The sequence below is a fragment of the Trichosurus vulpecula genome, unplaced genomic scaffold (assembly GCF_011100635.1).
Source record: "Trichosurus vulpecula isolate mTriVul1 unplaced genomic scaffold, mTriVul1.pri scaffold_117_arrow_ctg1, whole genome shotgun sequence".
Lineage (NCBI taxonomy): Eukaryota > Metazoa > Chordata > Mammalia > Diprotodontia > Phalangeridae > Trichosurus > Trichosurus vulpecula.
The window spans coordinates 27653-36828 of NW_023494401.1; the positions used below are offsets into that span (position 1 = coordinate 27653).

Here is a 9176-nt window from a genome sequence, read left to right on the forward strand (position 1 = left end):
GGTTCTCGTCACGCCTACGTATCAGGCCAAAGAACAGGAATGGGACTCAGTACAGATATGATGATGAATACCCTGGGAAAGATGTTTCTAAACCTTCTTTCAATCCCGCCTAGCAGAAAAACCAAGCCCTTGGTTGAAAGAACTAAATGTAGGCCCCTGAGGAATGTAAGGAAGCCATCTATGTACTCATAGTGCCCCTAGGACCCACAGGATGTGATCTGGGCCTTCAAGGCGCTCCTCACCAATGTAAAGGAGTTGGCTCACCAGAGATACAGAATCTCAGGGTAGGAAGGGACCTCAGAGGTCAAAGAATCATGGCTCGAAAGTGGGACCCCATGGCTATCTAGTCCAACCCACTTATTTTAATGACGAAACTAAGGCTTGAGTCAGTTAAATGACTTGCTCAGGGTCAGGGACAGTATCAGTGGTGGGATCTAAATCCAGGTCCTCACTCCAAAACACTAATGCTCTAATCCAAACCAAACCTCAGCAGCAAACTCCTCTAGGACATCCCCAGATCTCTCTAAAATTTTCTGAACTCGAAACATGGAATGAGCCGCCCTGGGAAAGTGGGGGGCGGGCATGTGTGCTCCTCATTGCTGGTCTTGGCACGCAAGCTAAATGTCCTCTCATTGGGTAGGTTGGTAGGATTCTCATTCAGGTTATGTATGGGTTGAACTAGACAACTAGGCTTCCTCCAACTGGGAAAGTCGTTTTGTCTCTGCCTCGAGATTCTCCCTGGGCAAGACAAGATGGAGTGCAGAGATCTGGGACCAAGACAGTGGCCCATGGAGCAGATCATCAGTATAAATGTCTATAGCTTAGGGTTCCAAGAGGGTCTTGCAGAAACACATGCTTATTCACCACCTTAGCCCCAAACAAGGACTAGGATGCCAGCCTGGCTAGGAGTCCCTGGGCTGAGGCACCTGTGGTGAAATGCAGCTGGGACAGGACAGCCCCCCAACACACTCAGCTTCACACACTCTCCCCATGTTTCTAAAGGAACGCTTACGTTGAACAAACTTGGATGCAGTGCTTACCCCTAGCAGGGGGAAACGGGTGGGCAACTATATTATTCAAATGTCTTTTATTTTTAATGTCCTATAAAAAAGAAAAAGGGAGAAAAAAAAAGTCCTTAGGGTATGTGGCTGTCTTGTCCTAAATAGGTATATGGCAGTCTTCAGGAGTCTCCACTTTTCAGTCTGGTCTGGTCTGACTTGAAGGCGGAAGGGATGTTACTTGATGGTCTTGCTGAGGTTTGAGAAGCCAACTCCCACACACGTCATCAATACCTTCTCCCCTCCCTTGAGCTCTTCACCACATGGCTTAGTTTCAATTTTGAACATGATCTGGAAGAAACTCTTCAAGTGTCGCAAAAACTCTATCCTAAAAAAGGCAAGAAAGAGGAGCAAATTAATTTTTTAAAGGATTCTCTCACAACCCTCCCACCCCACTTTTGATTGTCTAAAAAGAAGACACACAGGCTGCTGCCCTCCCCTGGGCATTGCTCTTTTCTGAACCTTTTTTGTTGTTATTGTTGTTAAAAGTTTCAACCTCATTCCCTGGTGGCAGAAATATAGCCAAAAGGTTAACAGCAGGAAGGAAGGGCTGAATAAGGTGTCACTGTTAAAAAAACTGGCTCCACTGGAACATCAAGGGCTGACTGGTAAAAAAAATTTTTTTCCCAGAGTTGGGGAAGGGAGGGCAATTGGGGTTAAGTGACTTGTCCAAGGTCACACAGCTAGTAAGTGTGTCAAGTGTCTGAGGTCGCATTTGAACTCAGGTCCTCCTGACTCCACGGCCGGTGCTCTACTCACTGTGCCACCTAGCTGCCCCCATGACAGGTAAAATCTTAATGTAAAGCAGGTGAATCAAAGTGAAGGAGAGCTCGTATAAGTAGGCATGAGAGGTTGGGTGAAAGGCATCACTAAGCATATTTAGGACCAGAAAAGGAGATGGAACAGTCACACAGCAAGAGTGGGTAACACAGAAAACCCAGGTATCTACAAAACATTTTAAGAATTAGAGGAAAGCACCCAGGGCATTGGGTAGATTTTTTTTCTTTTTTTGGTGTAAAGTAAGCTCTTAGTCCATCAGCAAGCATTTATTAAGTGCTTACTATATGCCAGGCATTGTGCTAAGCTCTAAAGATACAAAGAGGGGACAAAACAATTCCTTTCTCTTCCACCGGGAGCTCACATTCTAATGGAGGAGGCACTATGCAAGCAATGATGTACAAACAAGACACAGGATAAATAGGGTGTAAATCTCAGAGGGAAAGTACGAATATTAAGAGGGAATGAGGAAAAGCTTCTCACACGAGGCGGGATTTTGCTAGGACTTGAGTCAAGGAAGCTAGGAGGTGGGGACGAGGAGGCAGAGAGCACCAGGCATGGGGGGACTGCCACCCAAAATGTGGGGAATTGGGAGATGGGAGTATCTTGTCTGAGGAACGGCAAGGAGGTCAGTGTCACTGGATCAAAGAACATGTTTGGAAAAGCGGGAGGGGGCCAAGTTATGAAGGGTTTTGGAAGCCAGACAGAGGATTTTATATTTCATCTCAGAGGTAACTGGCAGCCATTGGCGTTTACTGAATGGGACACGCAAGGTGGTTACATGGTTAGCCCCGTGCTTTAGGAAAAATCATTCTGATAGAGCAGGAAGAGACCTGAAGCAGGGAGACCCACCAAAAGGCTATATTTGCAACAGTCTAAGCACAAAGCATGAGGGCACCGAGGTAGTGGCAATGTCAGAGGAGAGGAAGGAGCTCATATGAGGGGTGTTAATGATTGTGGACTGACCAATGAGCGCATGGACATGTTGAAGCATTGTTATCCCCAGGCATTCCAATGTCTCATCCTTCTGGGTCCCTCTCACCATTATCCTAGCTCACAGCCTTTTAACTCAGGCCATTAAACATGTCTGTTCTACCTCCATCCCTGCCACCTAACCCCCGAACATATTTGTGGGCAAAACCTCTACCCGACAGGCTAGCTCTGTAGAAAGAGATAGACCCATCTCACCCACTCATCTGTATTCTTAGGAGAAAACAACATGTTCTCTCTCTCTCTCTCCTCTTCCCCTACTGCTAAAGAGGTGATTTCCAAGGGCACAGCTGGAGTACAAACAGCTTGCTGCCTGTGTTCTCCGCTCCCCTGGTCCTCACCCAGCCAGCCTATTTAAATCTGATTATGCTGCTCTGTATGCACTGCTCAGAATTTAACTGGCCTTGAAAAAACACAGCCCTTCTCCCCTTTAAGAGAGACAGGGAGAGAGGGAGGGAAAGAGAGAGAAAAAGAGAGAGAGAGTGTGTGTGTGAGAGAGAGAGAGAGAGAGAGAGAGAGAGAGAGAGAGAGAGAGAGAGAGAGAGTGTGTGTGTGTGTGTGTGTGTGTGTGTGTGTGTGTGTGTGTGTGTGGCGGGGCGGAGGGAGGCACCGAGGATCTGCAGACGCCTTCTTCGACTCTTGGAGGAGACACAGGAGAAACACACGCTCCAGTGTCTGCCTGGGTAGCTGCCACTTTTGGAAAAGCGATGAAACCTCCACCAACAAGATGCAAGTTGAAAGAAAGGCCTGTCCTACTTGGACGGGGTGTTCTGCCAAACCCCTCGGCTAGCCTGAGGTGGGACTGTACTGAAACCTTAACTAAGGCACGTTTCACAGAACGCCTTTCACTGCTCCCCGAAGCCCGGAGTCTCCCTTCTGCCTGGATATGAAAGAGTTAAAAGACTGTTCATTTCAAATGAGAGAAAACACATACACACACGTGCACACACCCAACCCTATCCTATCTGCCTCCCCTGAGGAAAAAAAAACCCAAAAACCACAAGGTGACTATAACTCACTGTGCTGACATATTAAAAGGGGGCAGGGGGGTGGGGGAGAAGCATAAAATTAAAGCATTATTCGTTGGTGTTTCAATGTCTACTTGACAGAGACCTACCCACAATGGGGCTGAGCCTCAGGGAAGATAGGGCCCCAGAGCAGACCTGCAACTGAAACCGAGTTCTAAGAACTTCCCCCTTCCCTCTCCATGCCCCTAGACAGACACGTGCAAGAGACAGGAAGGAAGGAAGGAAATCATAAGAGACCCTCACCCCTCCCCACAGATACACACACACACTTTTCACTGAGATGGGTCTCCCAAAGCACTAGAGCTGGCTACTCTTAATTTTAAGTATGCGGGTCTCCCTTGCCTTTACTTCTAATATTATAAAGAAACAGATGTGGTCCCAGGGGGCATGTGCTAATAATAACAGTAATAATCATTAATACTGCTAAAATTATCCTTATAGCAGCAGCTCGCATTTATATAATGCTTTAAGGATTGTAGAACACTTTACGTCCTCATTAACACCCCTGTGCGGTAGATGCTCCACTTTAGAGATGAGGAAACTGAGGCAGACAAGCTTAGGTGATTTGCCTAGGGTCACGGTGTCTAGAGCAAATTTGGATCCAGGTCCATCGTCACTCCAAGTTCGGTATTCTATCCAATGTGCCACCTAACTAACTCTAAACATAACCGAGACACTGTCCTTAGCATAAGGTAAATCCTCAGGACAGAGACTGGAGCTGTGATTTCAAAGGTCCAGGGAACTCCCAGATGATGAAAATCCCTCTACCACTGCAGGTCACCACTTTTACTGCGACTGACACTCTTTAGAGGACCAGGACCAGAGCATTGAGAGGCTAAGTGACCTGTCTAAGATCACACAGTCAGTATGTGTCAGAGACAGAGCTTGAATCCAGGTTTTCTGGGATCTGTATCAAAGTCTTCTGGCTTTCTATGTAATACAACCACATTGCCTCATTTAGAAGAACTGATCAGCCTGACAAAACAAGCCACAGATGATTGGGGCAGTTAGATACTTCTTATATGCTGCCTATCTGGAAGGCATTCCCCTCTTTGCAGAGGTGCCATAAGGATCAAATGAGATAATATAAAGAGCAACATCTCAATTGTTTTTAAAAGGAGAAGGCCAGCGCAAAGAACCTCACAGATTCCTTCCAGCTCGAAATCTCTGATCCTCTGAGTCTCAACAAAAATTGCCTCTGCAATACACCCAACAAATGGCTATGCAGGTTTATTTCATGCCTCCAGTAAAGGGCACCGAAAGCAAGCCACTTTATTTCTGGAGAGCCGGTGATGCCTTCCTTCTGTGATGACACTCCATCAGTACACACCTCCTACGTACAGCGCTGTTTACAAGTCATCTTCCCCTTTTTGAAGGAAAGCTTGAGGGTAAGGACCGTGTTTTGCCTTTCTTTGTAGCTCCAGTGCTTGGCACAGTGCCTGACTATACCACAATAGGCACTCAATAAATGCTTGCTGATTACCTTTGTTAGTAAGTTTTCTCTTAACAGCAAAAGCTCCTAGTTCTTCACTTTGGGGCCAAGCAGAAATACAACCAATCACATCCCCACTTTCAACATGACTGCACACTCTAATGCTTGAAGAGGATACTGTGGCCCCACTTCTTCCTCTGTAGGGTGAATATCCCCAATTCCTTCCACTGGAGGTCATTCACCATTCTGGTTGCACGCCTCTGGATTCATTCCATCGTTCGCTCAGCAAGCATTTACTAAATGTGTATTATGTGCCCAGCATGGCATTAAATGCTAGGGATAAAAGAGAGGCCCTTCAAGGAGTCTAAGGGGGAAGACAACTCACAAATAATTATACACAAACAAGAAACTTATGGGATAAATTGAAGGTAATCTCAGAGGGAAGGCACTAGCCTGAAGGCGGACAGGGAAAGGCTTTCTTGCAGAAGGTGAGATTTTAGCCAAGACTCTGACAGTGAAAATGCAAAGTTGGGGTTGGGAAGCAGATGACAGAGAAAAGAAGGATTTTAGTTAATCGAAAAAAAAAATATTTAAATAAAAAATATAACAAAACAGTATGCCCTACTTAAATTGCCCAGGAACTGGGAAAAAAAAACCAACATAATTTGAAAAAGAGGCAGTTTATAGAAAAGCTACTGGAAGAAGAGCAAAGAGGCCAGTGTCACTGTATTGCAGAGGATGTTGGGAAGGAGTAAGGAGACTGGAAAGGTAGGAGGCAGCCAGGTTATGAAGGGCTCTGAAAGCTAAACAGAGGGTTTTATACTTGATGGAGCCACTGGAGTTTACAAGAGTGGGAGAGTCACATGGTCAGATCTGGGTACTCTCCAACTTACCAATGTCCTTTCTAAAATATGGCGCCCGGAGGTAAACATGGTTATTTCTACTCCTATTCCTCTCTAGGAGGCATTGGAGTACAGTGGAATAAATGTTAGATTTGGGGTCAGAGGGTAGCTAGGTAGCACATGGGCCTCGAGTCAAGAAGATTCATTTTCCTGAGCTCAAATCTGGCCTCAGATGCTTACCACCTGGGCAAGTCACTTAACCAACTGCTTTGCTTCAGTTTCCTTTTCTGCAAAATGAGCTGGAGAAGGAAATGGCAAACTACTTCAATATCTTTGCCAAGAAAACCCCAAATGGGGTCATGAAGAGTTAGACACAACTAAAATGACTGAATGACAGCAAACGGGACCAAAATTCTGGCTCAAAATCCTGGGTCTGCCACTTAGTGAACGCACTTAACCTTTCATGCCTCAGTTTCCTCATGTGTAAAATGGTGAAGTTGAACCATGTGACTTCTTAAGGTCCTTTCCAGCTCCTAAGATTCTGTGACTAATTAGTAAAGCACAGAACGACACTAAGTGTCACAAATGTCAGAAAATGACACTAAAAATTAAGTGGCAGGCACATCCTGTGGTCATAAAGAGGTTAACTTTTTCCTATTGCAAGAGCTTTATCAGAAGTAAATCATAGACTTTTCAGAGACCCCTTGAGCCCTTCATTAATTTAACGGATGAGAAACCTGAACTCCAGAGAAATGAGAGATTTGTCCAAGGTCACCCAGCAAGGGACTGGTTAGCAGAGCAAAGCCTCCAATCCAGGCCTCCCCAGTGTTGTCTCCTAAGAATCTGAAAAGGTAACCATGCATTCTAACCCTCAGATCATGCCCCTCCTTCCACCCCTATGTTTTATTACTATTTATTGCAATGTATTATAGCCATGTCAATACCAGGACCTGTAATTGAAGTGAAGGTGGCTTTTTAAAAAAAAAAAACTCTCAAGTCCCACAGACTATAAGAGTTGGAAGAGAGACCTCTGAAATGGGAGGCAGCACACTGACCTGGAGGAAATGGGGCCTGGATTCGAATGACGGCTCAGCCACGGAGTGCCTCGATGACCCTGAGCAAATCACTTTACCAGTCAAATGGACCAGGTAACCTCTAGGGTCCCTTCTGGCTCTAGTTCTATGGTCCTATGAGTGTGCCATTTATATCCTATGAAGAAGCTCATCTCATACACCCCTCTCATTTTACTCACCAACTAAATCTAGTAAGAGGCAGGACAGAAAGCTACAAGTCCCGACTTCCAAAGGCCTTTTCCACTACTATAGCTTCTCTCTGGCTTCTCTCGGCAGTGGGATTACTACCCATCCAGCCTGTTAGGCTCATGCTGAGGGGGCTGGCCTGACATCATTTCCCTGCCCTCACTCCGTTCTTAAAAATAGCCAGGATTTACACAGCACTTTCAGGAAATGTCTCATGTGATCCTCCCAACAACCCTGAGAGGCGGGTGTTGCTGTTATTATCCTCACTTTACAGATGAGAAATTAGAGGCAGACAGAAGTCAGGTGACTTGTGTAGGGTCACACAGCTAGTGAAGTGTCTGAGGCTGAATTCTGAACTCAGGTCTTCCTGCCTCCATGCCCATAAAAGGCACTCTTTTAAATCCCTTTCCCACCCCCACCCACTCCTGGTCAATTCATCAGTTCAAGAACCCATTCCTATGGCAGAGTTAGCAAGCTACAGTTGCTGTGCCTGAGGGCACAGGGTCCAATGATCCACTGTCTCCAGGAAGCAGCAGCGTTCTGGTTCTCTTTTCTTTTCTCTCAGTATTTTCCCCTCTCCCTTTCTCTCCCTCTCCATCCACCCCCACCCCCTCATGTGATGGCACCACCATTCTTCAGTTATCACAGTACTGTACCTTTCACATATACAGCATCGGTACCATGATAACCGAAAAAGGACAGTTCAGTCTCATCTCTACCTCCTCTTCTAGCCAGAAACATTAACCACAAATGGTGACTTGACTGGGGGGAAATCTATCCGTGCACAGCGTTTTCGTCAGTCTGTTAGGCAAACGGTTTTCAGGAGCTCTCACGCCCAATTATTAAAAAAGAAAAAGCTTTTCAGACCACGCTTTTTGCTCAGCCGACTTAAGGGCCCCATTGCATACAAACCAAATGTCCAGATGCGCTTGCTGCTTAGTTCCCTTCGTGACCCAAATCAAGGATTGTTAGAACTGGAAGAGACCCCAGAGATCATCTGGTCTAACCCTTTGCATGACGGATAAGGAAACCGAGGCCCAGTGGAGGAAAATAACGTATCCTGACAGTACAGAGATAACAGAGCCAGAACAGAGCCAGACCCTTTGATCCTCTTCTCTGACCTCTTCAGAAGAGACCCTCTTCTTCTTTTTACGATGTATTTCTCTAACTTTACATGTTATTGTCTGTTACCTATCTAAGTAATTTATCTGCATAATAAGCTCTTCTTTCATCTTCCTACTACAAGAGTGAGACCATCTCTAGCAAGTATTTCACTTTCTAGACATGGAAACTGAGCACTGGAAAGATAGTATGATTTGCCCAGGTAAGACACAGGGGTGGAGTCTGTACCCAGGTCCCACTCCAAACCCTGCACTCCCCTTCTGATACACGGTGTTGTCCAGAGGTATAAATAGGAAATTTTCTACTTCTAGCACCATTTTCAACTTAGTCATGCCCTATGGTCTTTGGCAAAAAGAAAGAACTCAACATGTGTCCCTTCTAGCTGTTGCAACTGGGTCACTGGAAGAGGAAAGGAAAAAAAAAACCCACAACAAATAACCAACAAGCAAGCTATAAGAGACATCAGATGTTTAACCCCAAAAGGAATAAATAAAATCAAAAGGCAGAGATTAACGGATCATACCCAAGATGTGGGGCTGCTTTAATTGGTCCCAAATGAAGATTACAGCTGGGAGAGAAAGAAAGTGAGCTTCCCATAGGTAAAAATAAACAGCGAGTGAAGAGTTTCCACATTTGGTTCACTTAAGTCTCAGAGGTACAGGCAGTTC

General features: G+C 45.6%; 1 long non-coding RNA gene across 1 annotated transcript; it reads right to left on the reverse strand.

The window, feature by feature from the left end:
- Positions 1-1070: 1070 nt before the first annotated feature.
- Positions 1071-9168, reverse strand: LOC118833282. Its single transcript, XR_005009309.1, has 2 exons — positions 9032-9168; positions 1071-1386 (listed from the first exon to the last, which is right to left on the reverse strand). It is a non-coding gene; the product is annotated as an uncharacterized LOC118833282 (long non-coding RNA).
- Positions 9169-9176: the final 8 nt, after the last annotated feature.